At 40.9% G+C, this 8931-nt stretch overlaps 1 protein-coding gene across 6 annotated transcripts in view; it reads left to right on the forward strand.

Annotated features, from left to right (window-relative positions):
• KATNAL2 (katanin catalytic subunit A1 like 2) overlaps positions 1-8931 on the forward strand; it is a 142373-nt gene that overhangs the window by 64959 nt on the left and 68483 nt on the right. The gene's annotated exons all lie outside the window — the stretch shown is intronic.

Consider the following 8931-nt stretch of genomic DNA (forward strand, 5'->3'; position numbering starts at 1 on the left):
CCCTCCCCTCTCCCAGCCACATCATTTCAAAAACAATTAACAGACTTTTTAAAAGAGTGGTTTTATATTTCCAGAAAAATTGAGCAGAAAGTACAGACTTTCATATTAGTAAAATCTTGCATTAAAGTGGTGCATTTGTTATAATTTATGAGCCAGCGATGATATATTATTATTAACTAAAGCCCATATTTACATTGAAGTTTGCTCTTTGTGTCGTGGGGTTCTGGGAGTTTTTGTTTGTTTGTTTGTTTGTTTTTTAATTTTATTTATTTCATTCATGAGAGACAGGGGGTGAGAGAGGCAGAGACACAGATGGAAACTTTTTTTTTTTTTTCGCTATTGGGCCTTTGTGCTCGCCAGACAGACCGAGAGACAGAAAGCGAGAAATCACCCCCCAGGGGGGATGGTCACGCCGCAATCCCTTCTCCTCCATTCTCCTCTCGGGATCTTGGGCACACACGCACACGTGCCTGGTGTGAGTTTTAAGCCACCGGGTCCGGGACGTGAACCGTGGTTGACTACGTGGGAGTCCAGTGACATAGCCATTACACTAACTGCTGGTTCCCAGGTTCTGTGAGTTTTGACAAGTTCAGAATGTCATGTATCCTATGACTATAGGATCATACAGAATTGTTTTACTGCCCTCAAAATGCTTCATGTTTCACCTATTTATCTCCCTGCCCCACCCTACAACTTAGAAATAACTTTTATTGCCTCATTTACCTAGCTATTTTAACATGCATTTATTTTTAAAATTATTTTATTTATTATTATTATTATTTAACTTGACCAGACAGGGAGAGAGAGAAAGAAGGTGAGAAAGCAAGCCACCAGGTCCAGGACTTGAACTGTGGTTGGCCATGTGGGAGTTAGCAGTGCCTTAACCACCAGGCTACCTCTTGCCCCAAGGCAGGAAGTTCTTGATGTTATAAACCAGCCAACACCAGTGCCTTAACCACCACACCACCTGCCAGCCCCCATACATGTATTTATTTAATTTCTTTAATTGCCAGAGGGCCCATACGCTTGACAGAGAGAGACAGAGATAAAGAGAACGAGAGGGAGAAGGAGAAAGCAACTCCTCATGGAGTGTGGTCATGCTGCAATCTCCATTTCTCAATCCTATTGGGATTTGGGGAACACATTGTTTTTCAAGCAATCGAGACAGGAGTTGAACTGTAGTTGGCCATGTGGGATCCTGTTCCCTTAACCAATACGTTGCGGAGGCAGCCCCATTTCACGTGCATATAAGAACTTTATTTTTTAAGTATATCTATTTATTTATTCCTTGATGGGGAGAGAGAGAGAGGCAGAGGGAGGGAGAGTAAGAGGCAGAGGGAGGGAGAGTAAGAGACAGAGAGAGTGAGAATGAGAGACAGACTCCCCCAAATATTCCACAATCCACCCCCTAGATCATAGTCAAGGAAACCAAGGCTAGAGGCGTCATGGACTGTGAGTCAGATGGTCAAGTGGCTCAAAGTGGGAACACTTTCAGTCCTGTCTTTCTCCAAAAGCCTTCCAAGGCCCTTTTCCCCTTCTTCAATGTTGAAGATTTGTTTGTGTTTGAGGGTCATCTCAGGAAAATCAAAACATGTGCAGGTCATGTTTTTTGAGGGTTTTTTGCTTATTTGTGTTTTTTCAAAATAAGAAAATGAAATCTCTGCAATTGCACTTAAGCATTCTTTTTTTTTTTTTTTTTTTTTTTTGAGAGGTTTTTACTATAGGGCGCATGCACTTGCCAGGCACACAGAGAGAGACATAGAGACAGAAAGCGAAAAATCACCTCCCAGAGGGGATGGTCACGCTGCAATCCCTTCTCCTCCATTGTCCTCTTAGGATCTTGGGCACGCACGCACACACAAGCCACTGGGTCCGGGACGCGAGCCGCAGTCGACTACGTGGGAGTCCAGCGAGATACCCATTACACTAACTGCTGGTTCCCATGCATTTAAGCATTCTTTACTTAACCCATTGAAGACTCTGGGATGTCGTTCTGTTTTTGCCAAAATATCAGATACGTGTGTTATGGTAGCCATGTATAACTGCACATTTCAACACAGTTTGCCATTGAATAACCTGATTTATATTTTTTCCCTTGGCTGATCATGTAAACGCTAATTAAAATGTGGCTTTTCTCGTAATATCAGAATTTCAGGAATGACTTTTTCCCCCCATAGTAAATGTGATGAACTCCAACATCTTTAATGTAAGATCATTCCCTACTCCACTTGCTTTGAAACACATGGTCTTATCAGACAACTTCTCATTTTGGTGTTAAAGATTTAAATTCTGTTGAGAAAGTGGCTCATTTTTTTTTTTGCACATCACCACCAGTCTCAGACCAGAAAACTGTGTGTCCTTTCAGATGGCTGCTGACAGGCTGTCACCTGATGCTCACCTGCTAAATCTCTGTATCCACACACAGCCGGGATAAAAGTGGTTTGGGGAGTGGGAAGCAAGCCCTAACAGAGCAGGGCTGACTGTGCCTCTGTTTCTGTACAAGGAGTATAAAGGCCTCCCGGAAATTGGGGAGAAGGCGGTCTGCATGTGGGCAATGAGTCTTTTTGCGTTACTCACCAGTCACTTAAAGAAAGTAACTCCACGAGCAGCCGAAGAGAAAGTGTGACAGGCCTACTCCAAGATAGGGCTGTGGGGTAGATTGTGGTAGGGAGGTTTCTTGAATAGGCACATAGACTTATAGGAGCCAGCCTCTTCCGTCTACGTGCCCACTCTGCTCTTTCCTAACCTGTGATCTTAGACTAGTACTTCCTCTGTGCTTCAGTCCCCTTGTCTGTAAAATGGGGTAATGGTGAATGATTAAGCATCATGGAGACACCATTATTATGGGGGTTAAATATGTAACATGCTGAGAATAGTGCCTGACACAAATGCTTTTTTTAAAACTTAAAGAATTGTTTATTTATTATTTTTAAATTATTTTTAATTTGCTATAGGGCATATACTCTCACCAGAGAGAGCCAAAGAGAGAGAGAGAGAGACAGTCAGACAGACAGACAGACAGACAGAGGGAGAGAAGGAAAGTGAGAAAATCAGCCACCAGGGCTGGGAGTTGAATTTCAGTCAGCCATGTGGGAACCCAGTGCCTTAACTACCATGCCACCTGCTGGTACAATGCTTGCTTTTTTTTTCTTTTAAAGAATTATTTTATTTACCTTTATTTATTTATTTACTTATTTTAAAATTTGACCAGAGAGAGATAGTGAGAGAGAGAGAAGGAAAGTGAGAAAGCAAGCCACCAGGTCAAGAACTCAGACTACAGTCAGCAATGTGGGAGTCCCACGCCATTGACCTCCATGCCACTTGCTAGCCCAGTTGATGTTTGCTTTTCTTAAAAAATGTTTTTTGGCCACAGGATGTGTGCACTCACCAGGGTGAGACAGAGAGATAGACAGACGGGAAGTGGAAAGTGCTCCTCAATGGAGCGTGGTTGCCCATCCTGTCAGGACTCTGGGTATGCATGCCTGGTGTGTTTTTTCAAGCCATTGGGGTTGGGATTTGAATAGCATGGTCAGCCACTTAGGATCTGGCACTTGCTACTTTTACTATGAAAGAAATAGGATTCAGATTTCATTTTTTTTTAAAAGTTTATTTATAAGGAGAGAGATAGAAAGAGAAAGAGAGAGAGAGAGAGACCCCAGAAAGGGTCTTTCCACACTGTAATTCTTCCTTCAGCCTTCCAGCCGGCTAGGATAACCAGTGGGGCCAGACATGTTCAAGATGACCCCAGGACCTGAGCCCTAGATATTCCCATATGGCTCCAGTTATCATGCAGATTACCCTACTGCCTTGAACGGGCTGGATTTTATTCTTTTAATACCCAACTTGGTTTAGCAAAGGCCTTAAAGCATCTGGATAAAGTTTTGGCCCATTTTACTCACTCTTTTGGTGAAATCTCAGCTCCATGCAAAGAACCCTCTGAGTTAAAATTCCTTAGCACAGCATTTTCTAAGGGTGTGGGACACTTGGACAGAGAGTTTTGCAGAGTTTTTGATAGACATTATTTTAAGAGTTTTGGAGTTAGATAAAGTTTGGCAAGCATTGGGTTAAACAAGGTAAATAGGGTCCCATATTTCAGGACTTCTCGTACAACCTAATTTATTAAATACAGTGAGAATATTTGTGCAAAGTTATAATATTGAGGACTTTGCAAGCTGATTTGGCCAAGGAACCCTTTTTTTTTACCAGACCATCTTTAGGGACTAGTTTTCCATGGAACACTTTAACATTATAACATAGATTAGTTGACTTTTATAGAACTTGAACTTGCTATGCCAGGCCCCAGCATCATAAGCATAATATTAATAGATGTTTAATAAATGTCATTTGGGGCCAAGCAGATGGCTTAGTGTTTAAGGCAGCTATCTCCCACATGTTCAACTGTGTAGTTTGAGTCCTGGAGTTGGTTGTTTGAGAAAGACACCAGGCTGGGAGCAGTAGATGACGTAATGGTTACATTGCTGGACTCCTACATAGCTGACCGTGGCTCAAGTCCCGGACCTGGCCGTTTAAAAACTCATGCCGGGTACATGTGCGTGAGTATCCAAAATCTCAAGAGGAGAAGGGATTGTGGTGTGGCCTTTTCACCAGGAGGCGATTTCTTGCTTTCTATCTCTCTGTCTCTCTGGCAAGTGCATGCACCCTATAGCAAAATCTCTCCAAGGAAGAAGAGAGAGTGAGAGAAATACACCAGGCTCATGTGCATGTGTGCCCAAAAATTCTGAGAGAAAAATGGAGAAGGGATTGTGGAGTTGCCGTCCCCCTGGGGTGTAATTTCTCACTTTTTTTTTTTTTCTCTCCCTGGTAGGTGCACATGCCCTATAGCAAGCTGAAAAAATAGTTACTTGAATTCCACTGAAGAATTTATTAGCATGTAGGCAGGTGAATAATTATTAGAAAGCAAGATTAACACATTTACATTGCTAATCCTTGATTTTTATTGCAATGTATTTGGTGCTCCACAAATTGTATCAGAAAAAATAACTAAAAACAAAAAGACAAACAGATAAAAGTCAGAATAACAAACCCTTCACGTACAATTGCTGTTGCTATGGCCGAGTTTACTGTGTACTTACAAAGCATGCATTTCCCCTTTCAGCCACAAGATGGGCCTTTGTATCTTGAAAGATACTATCAATGAAAATTCTACTAGAGTTGATCATTTTCCAGAGGCTTTCTGGGGAAGGGATGTATGAGCGGAATATCAAGATAAAAAATGAAGTCTCAGTATTTTAAAGAACATTTCTGTGGCAAAAACAGACACTTATCTTTAACGAAGTGCTAAGAATTCAGCAAAGAGGATCAATTATTGTGGTTTGAAATAAACAGAAAACTTTGTAGAAAAGGTGACATGAACTGGATTTGAAGGATATGTGGAATATGGATAGACAGTTATGACAGGTGAGGACATTCCAGGCAGAGGCACAAGGGGCACTAAGTGGAATAAACACAAAGTTAAATAAACACAAAGACCAAGGTTTGAATGTGTTCCTGTGAATTGGTGACAGCAGACAGTGGAAGACCATAGAGGCTGGCTCTTCAGTCCTACATATCCATCTTCTTTGACCTGAGCGATGTTACTAGCCTCCCGATTTCCCTTCTGTGTCTGCTCTTGCTAAAGTCTTACCCTGTCACTCTGTTGGTTAAGAAGTAGCTGCTCCTGCCAACCACATCAAGTATAGACCTTGTCCAAGCTCAGACAGTGTAATAGGAACACCCAGAGGCAGTTTTGTTCCCATGGTCAATTAGTTTAGGAAACATGGAGCCTGTGATCAGCTATCCTTACATTTTTTCTTCTTTCTTTTTTTTTTTTAAATTATTTTATTTAATTTTGTTTAAAAGAATTATTTTATTTAACTTTATTTATTTCAATTTGACCAAAGGAGAGAGAGAAAGTAAAAAAACAAGCTTCCAGGTCCAGGACTCCTACTGCGGTCAGACATGTCGGGGTCTAGCACCCTTAACCACCATGTGACCTGCCGGCCCCTATTACAATTTGCATTCAGGTGGAAACTCCATGATCCTGGGAAGAGTTCAGAGTATAATGTGAAGTTGGTAAAGACTTCAGCAACTTATAGTGCATGCACTCACCTCTCATCTTTCTTGCTTCCTTTCCCTCCCTCTCTCTCTTTCTTTCTTCCTTTTTGGATTACAAGTGCACATGTGTATGAGGGATCTTCAAAAAGTTCACAGAGTGGGACCAATAAGTGGCATGGTGGTTTAGGTGCTGGCCACTCCCACATGGCTAACCATGGTTCAAGTCCTGAATCTGGTGGCTTGCTTTCTCACTTCCTCTCTCACTGTCTGTATCTTTCTCTGATCAAATTAAAATAAATAAATGAATAAATAAAAAATAAATAAATAATTCTTTTTTTAAAAGTTCATGGAAAATGTGTACTGTGAAAAAATTATGTATGGATTTCTAAATTTTCTTTCACAAAAATTTACAATTTAGCTTGACTTTTCCATAAACTTTTTGAGGTACTTTTGTATGTATTTAATCATTAAAATAACTGAAAAGATGGAGAAAATATTAATCATTATCTCTGAGTGGTGAAATTCTTTCTCACTTATATATATTTTCTAGTTTTTACTTAGTGGACATGTATTACTTTATACCAAACAGATGTTATTCATAAAAAATTGGCTCGGTTTTTCTCTCTGTAAAATGGGAATCAAAATATAGAAGCCTATATGGTTCATAAGTTTGGTTTTTGGTGTGTTTTTGTTCTTATTATTTTTTAATTTTATTTATCATTATTATTTTTTAAAAATTTGCTACAGAACAAGTGTGTTCATGAGAGAGAGTTAGAAAGCAACCACCAGGTCTGAGACTCGAACGACAGTTGGCTATGTGGGAGTCCAGCACCTTAACCACTACGCCATCTGCTGGCCCTGGTTTGTAAGTTTTTTTTTTTTTTTAATAATTACTTATTTAAATTTTTTTTTTTTATTATTATTTTTAAAATTTGCTATAGGGCATGTGTGCTCACTAGAGAGAGACAGAGAGAGAGAGGAGGAAAGCAAGAAAGCAAGCTGCCAAATCTGAGACTCAAACCATGGATAGTCATGTGGGAGTCCAGTGCCCTAACCACCGTGCCACCTACTGGCCCTGTTTTATTTTTAAGTTTTTAAAAATTAGTTTGGGAGAGATAAATTCATTTCAAAGTCATTGGGAATAATCATAGCAACCTTTTAGAAAAATGTTCAGTCTTTCGACTGACCTGAATCTGATACAGAAAAGAAGGCATAAGAAAGAAGGCATAAGAAAAAAGGAAAGTTTTCTCTTTTCACTTTCCTAAGTCAGAGTCAAACAGAAAGAATTCTAACCCACAGTAAGAATTCTTAATCTGATGTCCTTGGATGAGCCCCTAAAATTAAATGCAAATTTATACATATTTGCGCATGTGCACACTTTTCAGGAAAAAGCTATTGTGTTTAAAAAAAAGAAGTTAAGAATGTAAAAATTAACACTTGGAGACTCTTTGTACCTCCAGAGAGATTTTTTGTTGTTGTTGTTGAGAGGTTTTTGCTATAGGGCACGTGTGCTTGCCAGAAAGACAGAGAAAGACAGGGAGACAAAAAGCAAGGGACCAACAGTTAGCATAATGGCTATGCAGCTAGACTCCCACGTAGTAGACCCGCGGTTTAGTCCTGGACCCAGTGGCTTAAACTCATGCCGAGTCCTGGACCCAGTGGCTTAAACTCATGCCAGGTGTGTGCACGTGCGTGCCCAAGAACCTGAGAGGAGAATGGAGGAGAAGGGATTGTGGCGTGGCCATCTCCCCGGGGGGTGATTTCTCACTTTCTGTCTCTCTGTCTCTCTCTGTCTTTCTGGCAAGCACACGCACCCCATAGCTAAAACCTCTCCATTAAAAAAAGGAAGCCAGAAATCACCCCTCTGGGGGGACGGCCACATTGTAATCCCTTCTCCATTCTCCTCTTGGGATCTTGGGCATGCACACACAAGCACCTGGCATGAGTTTAAGCTACCAGGTCTGGGACTCGAACTGTGGTCAACTACATGGAAGTCCAGTGACATAGCCATTACGCCAACTGCTGGTCCCCCTTCAGAGAGTTTTAAGGCAAAGTCTTGCATCTAGTGCTCAGACCACTTCAGTTGGACACTTTACAACTGAACAAGTTAAAAACGACAGCGAAGAACCCAAGGCAAAGACACTGCTTACATATAGGAGGGAGCACCTTGTAGTGTAATGTAGAACTAATTTTAAAATGACCAGAAATAATACATCCCGTGCATGGTGTCTTATACTAACTTTCCTTGGTGATGTTGATTGACATATCTTGGAAATTCCCTCCAAAGCTCCTGACATGTTCATTTGAGGCCTCGACGATGGCTCTTCAAGGTTGAATTTAGGTTTTATCATTTGCCAAATGTTACTTAAAATGAATACTGGTGAATAGAGGAAATCAAGGTGGGCAAATACCTGTTTTTGGCTAAAAAACGAGTAAAGATAAATCACAAGACATTTACTTAGTTGATTTTTTTTTTCTTTTTTTTTTAGGTTTTTGCCATAGGGAATTGCTGGAGAGAGCCAGAAAGAGAGGAACAATGGGAGGGAAACAATGGGAGGGAAAGTGAGAAATCACTTCCCACTCCACCCTGGGGGAGGGGGCGCTGGCCATGCTGCAATCCCTTCTTCTCCATTCTCCTCCTGGGATTTTGGGCTCGCACACACTCGTGCCCAGCGTGATGTTCATGCTGTCAGATCTGGGACTCAAACTGCAGTTGGCCATGTGGGAGTCCAGCACCATAACCACTGCTCCACCTAAGGACTCCTGATTTACTTTTTGACTTTTAAGGAATTTGAAAAACATCATGAGCAATGGTGACATTGCTAGAATAAATATGTAGCTTCTTGAGGCAACTGCTTGAAAAGATATATATATATA

This window comes from Tupaia chinensis, unplaced genomic scaffold (genome assembly GCF_000334495.1).
Source record: "Tupaia chinensis unplaced genomic scaffold, TupChi_1.0 Scaffold000119_2, whole genome shotgun sequence".
NCBI lineage: Eukaryota > Metazoa > Chordata > Mammalia > Scandentia > Tupaiidae > Tupaia > Tupaia belangeri.